The 9853-nt window shown below is 39.0% G+C and overlaps 2 gene segments (V, D, J or C); both read right to left on the bottom strand.

The window, feature by feature from the left end:
• LOC103053584 (Ig gamma-2C chain C region-like) overlaps positions 1-9853 on the bottom strand; it is a 104633-nt gene that overhangs the window by 67447 nt on the left and 27333 nt on the right.
• LOC103057376 (immunoglobulin heavy constant gamma 2-like) overlaps positions 1-9853 on the bottom strand; it is an 80102-nt gene that overhangs the window by 53802 nt on the left and 16447 nt on the right.

Here is a 9853-nt window from a genome sequence, read left to right as displayed (position 1 = left end):
TCAATCAATCAATCAATCAACCATGCTATAGCTTAAAAGCTTTTATGGAGTCTTTATAAAATTGTTTTCTCTGAAATATCTTATTTTTGGCTGAATATCAATAAACGCAATTACACCCACTTGGATTTTATTATGACTGAATGCTAAGATACCACTATTGTTGATATGGAATGAGGTAGCTGAACCCGTTTTGATAATACAAGAGTCTCCCTCCAACCATCAGCACTGTGAAAAAGAAGCAGTGTAAACAAAAATTAAGATAATTTAGACAAATAAATAAAAGACCCAAAACTTTCTACAAAACCCAGGAAAAAACTGAAATCCACCCGCTTTCAGTCATCTCTACTGGCATCAAGGAGATGGCATATGATGGGGCATCTGACTACTAGAAATTAGTAACAAAACATGGCAAACAACTTTCTGCATGTACTCTATTTTTCCAGATGTTCTGGAAAAACATGTGGTTGCCCTGTTCTGCACATGTAAAAAATAGAGGCCACCATTTTGCATATATACTAAATGGCAGCTGCATATTTTTCCCATGCATAAATAGAGTACTTCTGTAGACAATAAGGAAAATGACTTGGTGGAGATACTGTGATTCAGGCCAAAGGGGCTGAAACATTTTTTAAAAGTCCAGAATCAAATCTGGAGGTTGAGTCATGGCAACTGGACTTCTTTTCTTTTGGTCTGATACGTTTCGCTGCTTGTCCAAGCAGCTTCTTCAGTCTAGAAAGTTGGTTAGGGGGGACCCCATAAATGTCTTCCGGGGTGGCTGCGTTTCTCACTGACATGATGGGCTAGTTGAAGGGACAATAGGAGATGTGATTAGTAGAGTCTTTGGAGTCTTTGTAGAACTCTGAACACTTTGAACATTGCGTATACTACCAAAACATATACACCAAAACATAAGAAGACAACTGTAGTAGATGCAATCCAGTGCAGTGAGGAGTGTTCAGAGCTCTGCATTGGAGAAACCAAACAGCCTTTACACAAGAGGATGGCCCAGCACACAAGGAACAACAACACAGGACCAGAATCAGCAGTTTACCTTCATCTAAAGGAAAAAGGACACTCATTTGAGGACAATAATGTTCACATTTTGGACAGAGAAGATAGGTGGTTTGAGAGAGGCGTGAAGGAAAGTGGAAAATCCTTCCCTCAATAGAGGTGGAGGCCTCAGACACAACTTGTCTTCCATTTTTCATGCTGCTCTTTCATCAGTCCCCAGGAAGATTAAGACCACTTCACAAGTTCACCGGAAGGCAGCACTTAACGACCCAGTTGAGGACAAGTGAGGGATTAGGAGTAAGACATCCACACCCCAAAGACTCTACTAATCACATCTCCTATTGTCCCTTCAACTAGCCCATCATGTCAGTGAGAAACGCAGCCACCCTGGAAGACATTTATGGGGTCCCCCCTAACCAACTTTCTAGACTGAAGAAGCTGCTTGGACAAGCAGCGAAACGTATCAGACCAAAAGAAAAGAAGTCCAGTTGCCATGACTCAACCTCCAGATAATTCCACCTGGATGAATGAGAATCTTCATCAACATCCAGAATCAAATAACATTCAGAAGTGACTCAGGCAAATGCCTCCTAATTTACTGAATTATAAGAAGAAGTTACAGCACAAACAGACTTGCAAGATACTGGTATTATAGCAATATCAATAAAAGTAGTTTTAGCCTTTCTTTGGAATTGACTTTCTGTTCTGGTCTATGTTGTGGGACTCACATTGTCTGATCAGCATTTCATCCTCCCTCCCTCTTCCTTCCTCTTCCCCTCCATTTCCCACAAGTATTCAGTACATTTCATTTTAGTTGAGTTAGGTCTAAACTTATTAAATAAGTCACATGCAGCTGTCCTTCAACCCTTTCTTGATACTGAGCTCACAATGAATGTAAGTTGCGGTATTCAACCCAGCAATCCATGTTAAATCCTGTATCAGCTATATTGTTGCCCATGATAGTAAATTTACATATGTTGATATTTGGGAACATTAGGAAATTCCAATAGAAGATAATATCTGTAGCTCAGGATTGAACTGTGGAGTCCTTGGTGCTCTCTGAGCTCGGTTGTTTGCTTGCAAACGTTTCATTACCTGACTAGGTAACATCATCAGTGCCAGTGAGGGTGGGGTTTGCTCTCTGTTTATATGATAAATATGATAAATAAAATCTACAAATAGCTTGCCCTGCCAGTGTTGGTGGGGGTGAGGTTTTCTCCTTGGTAGTTCCTTGATTAGGGTATTGTTCTCTGCTTCATTGTTTGTCTGTTGTTAATTCCTGCTTATTTGGGTGTTGGTTGCTGGACAGGATGTGTTCTGGTCTTTTGGTTTCCTTCTTAGCTTTTTTTATTGTCTCTTTTGAAAGATGTGTAAATGTGGTTAATCTCTCTGTGTCTGTTGATGGTTGATTTATCTGACTGCCAAGCTTTCAGGTATTCCCTAGTGTTTTTGAAATTAGATTGGTCTAGGATGCTGACAGTTTCCCAGTTGAAACTATGGTTGAGTCTGTCCATGTGTTGTGAGATTAAGGAGTTTTCATTGTGTCTTCTGACTGCTAGTTGGTATTTATGGATGTGCTCTGCTAGTCTTCTGCCTGAGGCTTGGCATTCAGACAAATCTGCTAAATGCATGTATGCTGTACAGGGCTCTCAGACATATATAGATGGATCCAACTGTATCCATTGGATGGATAAACTGAGAGTAAGCTGTGATTTCTTTCTTTCTATTCTCTGTGGTTGTATAATGTTGGGATAGTGTTTTTAGGAAAGCCTATATTGTGGAGTCCTTGGGGTTCTTTGAGCTTGGTGTTTTCCTGCAGGTGTTTCATTACCCATCTAGGTAACATCTTCAGTGCTAGAAGGAAGTGGGATTTGCTTTCTGATTATATACAGCAGCTTGCCCTGTCAGTGTTAGTGGGGAAATTGTTTTTTCCTTGGTAGTTCCTAGATTAGGCTGTTGTTTACTGCTTGATTGTTTGTCTCATGTTAATCCTGGTGTTAATCCCTGTTTGAGGAGAGATTGCTGGTGAGGAGATGTTTTGGTCTTTTTTGTTTCTTTTTTATTGTCTCTTTTGAATAGTGTGTAGATGTTGTTTATCTCTACATGCCTGTTGATGGCTCTACGTGCCTCTTGGTCTGAATACCAAGCTTCCAGGAATTCCCTCATGTTTTTGGATTTAGCTTGGTCTAAGATGCAGACACTTTCCCAGTTAAAATTATGATTAAATCTGTCCACATGTCCTTAATCTCACAACTCCTTAATCTCACAACTCCTTAATCTCACAATTCATGGACAGACTTAACCAGAATTTCAACTGGGAAACTCTCAGCACCTTAGACCATAGAGATAAACAACATTTACACACTATTCAAAAGAGACAATAAAAAGGAAACAAAAAGACCAGAACATCTCCTCGCCAGCAATCAACACACAGTCAAGCAGGGATTAACACCAGGATTAACATGAGACAAACAAACAAGCAGCAAACAATATCCTAATCAAAGAACTACCAACTCAGACAAACAATCAAGCAGTAAACAACAGCCTAATCTAGGAACTACCAAGGAAAAAACAATTTCCCCACTAACACTGACAGGGCAAGCTGCTGTATATAATCAGAGAGTGAACCCCACTTCCTTCTAGCACTGAAGATGTTACCTAGCTGGGTAATGAAACGTCTGCAAAAAAACAACAAAGCTCAGAGAACCCCAAGGACTCTACAGTTCAACCCTGAGCTACATATATTCTCTTCTATTGAAACCTATATTCTTGAGGTTGAGAAGTCTGCTAAGCTTCTGATAAACATCTGTGGAAGTCCAAGTTTTAGAAGCCTTATAGGAACTATTACTTGAAGAAATCAACTTACAGAGCAGCTACAGTCTAAATGTAGCCAAGGAGGAAGGTACTGTATAAGCTTCCTGTCTCCCACAGTCAATTCACCAAAGAATTTTTTTTGTGAAAGGAAAAACCAGATGTTTCAGTATCTGAGTACAGCATCCACAATACTCTCTATAGACACTTTGTAGGCTGGGACCTCAATCAGCATATGCCTCATGACTGATAATGGCCCAGAAGAACCAGGAAATGACCCACAGGAACCAGAATCCAAGTTGGTGAAAAGAGTGATTTCTGTTCTGCATCAGTATATGATCTGAACTTTTAGTAGGACTTGAGACATGACCAAAGGAACAGAAGAAATGCCTGTTGCAATTCATAAAATGTTTAATTTCCAAAATCCAAGATAGGGTTTTGCTTAAATGAATCTTCATGTATTAACTTATATTGATCTGTGGATGACAAAGGTTTATTCATAGTTACCTCTTCTGCTGATCAGTTGCCTGACTGAAATAAATGTATCTGGGAATGTAGAAGAGTGTGTATCTCCTTGGCCTATTGAATACAGATTTGGTACCTGGCAGAGAATACTTCTGGGCATGAAAGACAAATTGAGTCTGCTGAACCTTTATGGCCTTCCACTCCAAACAGATTTTTGTGGTGTCTAGGGAATTTCGCTCCCAAATGTGGGTTGAATATGAAGCGCAAATAACCTTGCAACACCAACTGGAGGGAACACCATCAGCATCGTAGAATCTGGTGATCCTTCTTATTTTTTCCACCCCAAGAGAAGGTTGAATAGAGATGATGTGAATGATCTGGAAGTCTGTCTGCCTGTTAATGAGCAGGATACCTCTCTGCAAATGGGACAGAAGGGGACCAACTTTGGCGTGTGTGGGTGTGAGAGAGAAAAAGAGAGAGAGAAGCTGGCAAAAGAAGATTGTGCTTTAAGATGGCCCTGATCCATCAACCCCCTTTGCATCCCCACGGGTGAGGAAACTGGACATCATGCTGGCCACTGTTCCATTCTAACCCCTTTCCCTCCTCCTCCCAGTTTTGTTATCCAGGATAGACCATTCAGCCTATCCTGTGCTTCCCAATGCACATATACCCCCCAAAGGTATGGCCATTGTTAGTAAAGAGGTTGGAAAGAATTCAAGAAGCCATGCTCCTCCAGCCTTCCCACTCTCGCAATGTCCACTTCTTTAAGATTCAGAAAACACTGCATGGTGTAACTAAGTTTGTCGGAAAAGCAAATTGGGATTCTGTAATAACAAAATTGGCACCTTCAGTACAAGGAACAATTCACAAGGGAGGCATGTCATTCATCAAGAATAGATATTTATTACAGCATTGTATGCAATCTCAATTTAAAAAAAAGATGAACATTGTGGTCAGTACAGATTGTGCAGTGATCCCCTGTCTGTTTATATGAAGATAAAAGTGCAGTAAGGCCCTTTTAGGGTATTAGATCAGGCAGATCATTCTGGCTAAAATCATAATAATGATAAAAAATGACTATAACTGAGACACAGAGAAGTATCCACATATACACCACACAGAATATAACACAATAAAGTGAAGCAAAATTTCACAATGGATCTAAACTGTAAACAACTGGGCTGTTTCAGCTCATATGAAATCTTATGGCTATGATACAAAGCAAGGTCAAAATGCCATTCCCCTCAAATAAACCCTTTCTCCTTTCACAGAAGTAGATGGAAAAGTCGTAAATAAACAAAGTAGGTCAACGAATGTGGAGTCATTTGGGTCGAACCAGCCTCTGTCTTTCTATTTCACCTGGAATCAGAAAAAAGATGAAATAATGTTACTGTTGAGCAGAGATGAAACCCAATTTTCCCAGAAAATGGGTTTGTCTGAAATGTAGTCAGTCATCACTTTTAATGTGAAGGGCAAATGATGAAATAAATGAATGGAGAGTAACAGTATACTGGGATCTCCATTAGAGACTTGTAGCATTTTCTAGCCTCACTCAAATATTGTGGAGCACCATCAAGCCGGTTCTCATTACTGTTATTTTAGCCCAACAGTAGCTGGATGACTTTAGAAGATGGTACAAATCACTAGTGAAAATTTAGCCTAAGTATATTTTGAAACATAAATGTAAATGAAATGAAAGCTAGGTCTTGCCTGGCTCAAAGCCCTGCTTTGTGGAGTGTGGCTCCTAGCATGACATTCAGAGGTCAAGTGTAATCAACAACTGGTAAATGGTGCTTCTGCCTGATCTATAAGAATCCTACCACATATCTGTCTGCTCTGGTATGGACAACCTTGGTTGCAATCCATGGAGTTGTAAAGCAAAATGGGTGGGGCTGTCTCATGCATCTGGGTGGACCCAAAATCTTCCATTTTTCCCCTATGCATTCTTCAATTCCATAACACACCTTCCCTGGAAAGGGAAGAGCATGATAGGTATGAATTGAGAGTCTTGTGTTTTCTACCTCATAATGGGAGAAAAGTGAGCTGCCGATGTTCTGCATCTTGTTTCTGAGCTTGATAGAACAATAAAGGAGAATTCTAGAAGCCAGATAAGGGGGTTGGGGGACTGTAGCCCTCCTCCACTAATATATACTTTTATCATCCTCTTTCTTTTCTAAGTTATGTACTGGTGATCTAATGAAATAAGGAGAGAGAAAGAGAAGAAAGTAGGGGGTAAAAAAAAGGTTGGTTAGAATGGATCCACTCCATCAAGAGTGGAGAATCTGAAGATAAATAGAAGCAATTCAGGTGAGAAGTGAAGGTAGTCGAGAATGAAGCAAATAGATCATAAAAGAGAAAATCTGGAAAATTTCCAGAAATGCGGACCAGCTGCCAGAATTCCCTTGGTGAAACACTGAACTGGAGCAATGGACTGGAGGAATGGTGACAACCAAAATGGGTTACAAATTATTGCCAAATCTTTAGATTTGGAATTTGGCTCTAGTAACTCCAGTGCCACTTCTGCTCTCAACTCAGTCTGCAGTATTCTCAGATATCACAATTAGATATATATGAGATACTGGTTATTCCACAATGTTAATACACATAAATTGATACAAGTGCTTGCTTTTTGTCTTTTCTGCAATGCAGAACAATGAGCACAAAAAGTGTACAGCAGGAAAAATACGCACAAGTGTATTTTCAGGAGTAGTGAAAATTATTTCCTTAAAAACGGGCTTCTAATGAATGACCACACAGCCAGAAGTATGGACACAAGGGAAAATGCGTACAAAATGTTTCCAAATATCTATACGTATGTTTTCATATCACCCCCTGTTATCAATAAATGATAGAAATCCATTCCAAAAGTGGATAATGATGACTACAAAAAGGCAGCTTGTATTTTACCTTTAGACCTTGTATTTTACCTTTATTTTATTGTTTGGTATGGTTGTAAGACTAATAAATCAATAATCTCTCTCTCTGTCTCTCCTCTATCTATCTATCTATCTATCTATCTATCTATCTATCTGTCTGTCTGTCTGTCTGTCTGTCTGTCTGTCTGTCTGTCTGTCCGTCCGTCCGTCCATCCATCCATCCATCGGAAAATACATACAAAATGTATAAATACATACATAAATACATACAAAACATACAGATATCTATATGTATGTTTTCTTATCATTAATAAATGATAGAAATCCATTCCAAAAGTGGACATTGATAACTACAAAAAGGCAGCTTCACCAATTGCAAGTTAATGTCTACCAGTTCTCTATTTAGAAAATATGATCAAGGATATTTCACTTCAGTATCCTCTATGTGCTTACCTTGATGACTGTCACAGTGGCACTGTAGAAGAGGCTCACTAGGAAAAGAATGATGAAGGTGGAAAGGATGGATGAAAGGTTCTGGAATTCTTCTTCATCTTCAGAGTCCACAATTCCATCTATGTAACCTTTGGACAATACATGAAGGTCAGCTTCTAAAGTTCAGAAAGAAGTCAAGTTGCGTTGAAGCTAAATGGCACATTCAATAAAGATAGCGCGCAAAAGCCGTGAAAGTGATACAGGACAGGAAAGAAGCACTTAGGTACAGAAAAAGTTCTTTGCAAGACAATAAATACTTGATGATGCCAAATAATAGCTGAGGAAACATGGGGAAAGAAGAGGTGAGCTAATTTAGTAAAGCCTTGGAGGGGTGGGAGATGGCATTTCTTAGGACCATCCCAAATCAGGAATAAAAAGGGGGCTGTACCCTCTACTGACTTCTGAAGATTATTTTCCAATGAGTGATCAATAGTGCTTGTCTTGGGAATTACTCAATCCATCAAATCTGCAGAGGTGAAGTGAAGAAAGAACACCAATGAAAAGATGTATAAACCTGCAGATTCATCGGAAGAAGGTTTATAAGGAACAGCATGTTGGGGCAAGATATTCAAGCTGATCTAAAATCTTCACCTTTGGTTGGCAAGATGGTGCAATATTGGCTGATCACCATTTGCAATTAATTTGAAGAGCTGAACTCTTAAGGATGAATTCATGAATTTTTTATGAATTCAGTAGAGCAATTGCTTTCTGAATGGATACAGGAAATCCATCTGATGAGGTACTCTCCTTGAAATCCCTAGAACACAATAGTTTCAAGGTTTTTGTGTAATCCTTGAAAGGACAATATGTGTTCCTTTCAACTCGTAATCATGGATTGTGAATATAGAGTGTTCTGTTATGGGCTGCTACAATTTAAGCACTGGGAATATATCAATTATGAAAAACACTCTGATTTGGAGCAAAGAAATGTCTCATCCTTTGTATGTTCTTGGCTGGGAGATTTTTTCATATGTCACATTCATTTTAAATGAATCTAAGCCTTCAAAAGAAGTTACAATCAGTGTCTCTTGTATTATCACAAGATAGGCTAATTGTAAAGAAAGTGAAAGCGGTCCGATCAAGGCCACTCGTGAATTGAATTTGTGGTTTACAATATTTAAAGTCAGCACTGTATCCATTCCATTATATTGTCATATTTTATTTGGTGTAACTGTGTGAGTGAATGTCAGTGTATGAGCAAACCAGTGCATTCTGATTTAAATTCCTCTTTCACTATATCTCTGAATATTAACCAAGAATTATGAATTTTCCTTGAGTACAAAGAGAGACTATTAGTGCGCTGTCTGAAAACAAGCTGCATCAGGTCAGCTAGGTAACTAAGTCAGATCCATAACACACTAAGGAGACTACCATCTACACAAAGAAGTTGAGCAGGATTCAATTCAGTGAATCTTCCCAATGCGACTTTGAGTTCCAGTTCGACAGCATCCAATACTGAGTTGCCCAGTATTTTGCTGTAAGATGAGGCTGAGGATGAATTTTGCCTTTCTAAGTGCTATGGTTGATGATCCATAGCTTAACATTATTGAGAAGCAATGGGAAATTGGATAGATGGAAAAGGTCCATGCTAGCGTTGAACACTTATGGAACTTTCCTTGAGTCCAGTATTCTTCCTCATATGTTGAGAGAGAAGAAAGAGGCTTCAGGGCATGGATCACCTTGCCTCCAATGAGTACTTTGGCCTTGGGCATAAATTCCTTCTCTTTCTTCTGGTTCTTCTTTGAGGAGAAGCAACAGTTCTTTGGCCTTTTCTGGCACTGTGGCCATTTTATGACGATTAAAACTTGTGGAGAAGAATTTGTCTGGAGTATTTTTTTAAGTCAAGTACTAGAGTAAAAAATCAAGAGTATAAATTTTAGGCTTGTTACATCTGTTGGATGGGAGGAGTGAAAAGTTTTGAAGCATAAAATTTACTGTTTACTTGCTTACAAGAGAAAAGATAATGACTGCCCACTATGAAGGTCTCTGCTCTGGTCTAACAAAATTCATTTGCTCAAAGAACAGGGAAATAATAACTGTATCAAGGATGGCAGTATTATATATGTTTTATAAAAGATCAAATGAGTAGTGTTCAGGGTGTATGGAAAATTTAATTAGCTTATTGTAGGACTATTTAATGTGGAAACGATTTAATTTTTTTTTTAAATCAATTCGGGGTGTTCTGTCTCCTCTGTTGT

Source organism: Python bivittatus, unplaced genomic scaffold, assembly GCF_059951505.1.
Source record: "Python bivittatus isolate LINGU-HERP-01145 unplaced genomic scaffold, Pbiv_v1 ctg000370_np1212, whole genome shotgun sequence".
In the NCBI taxonomy this organism is placed as follows: Eukaryota; Metazoa; Chordata; class Lepidosauria; order Squamata; family Pythonidae; genus Python; species Python bivittatus.
Note: the sequence above shows the minus strand (reverse complement) of the source record. Positions and strands in the feature narration are given on the sequence as shown.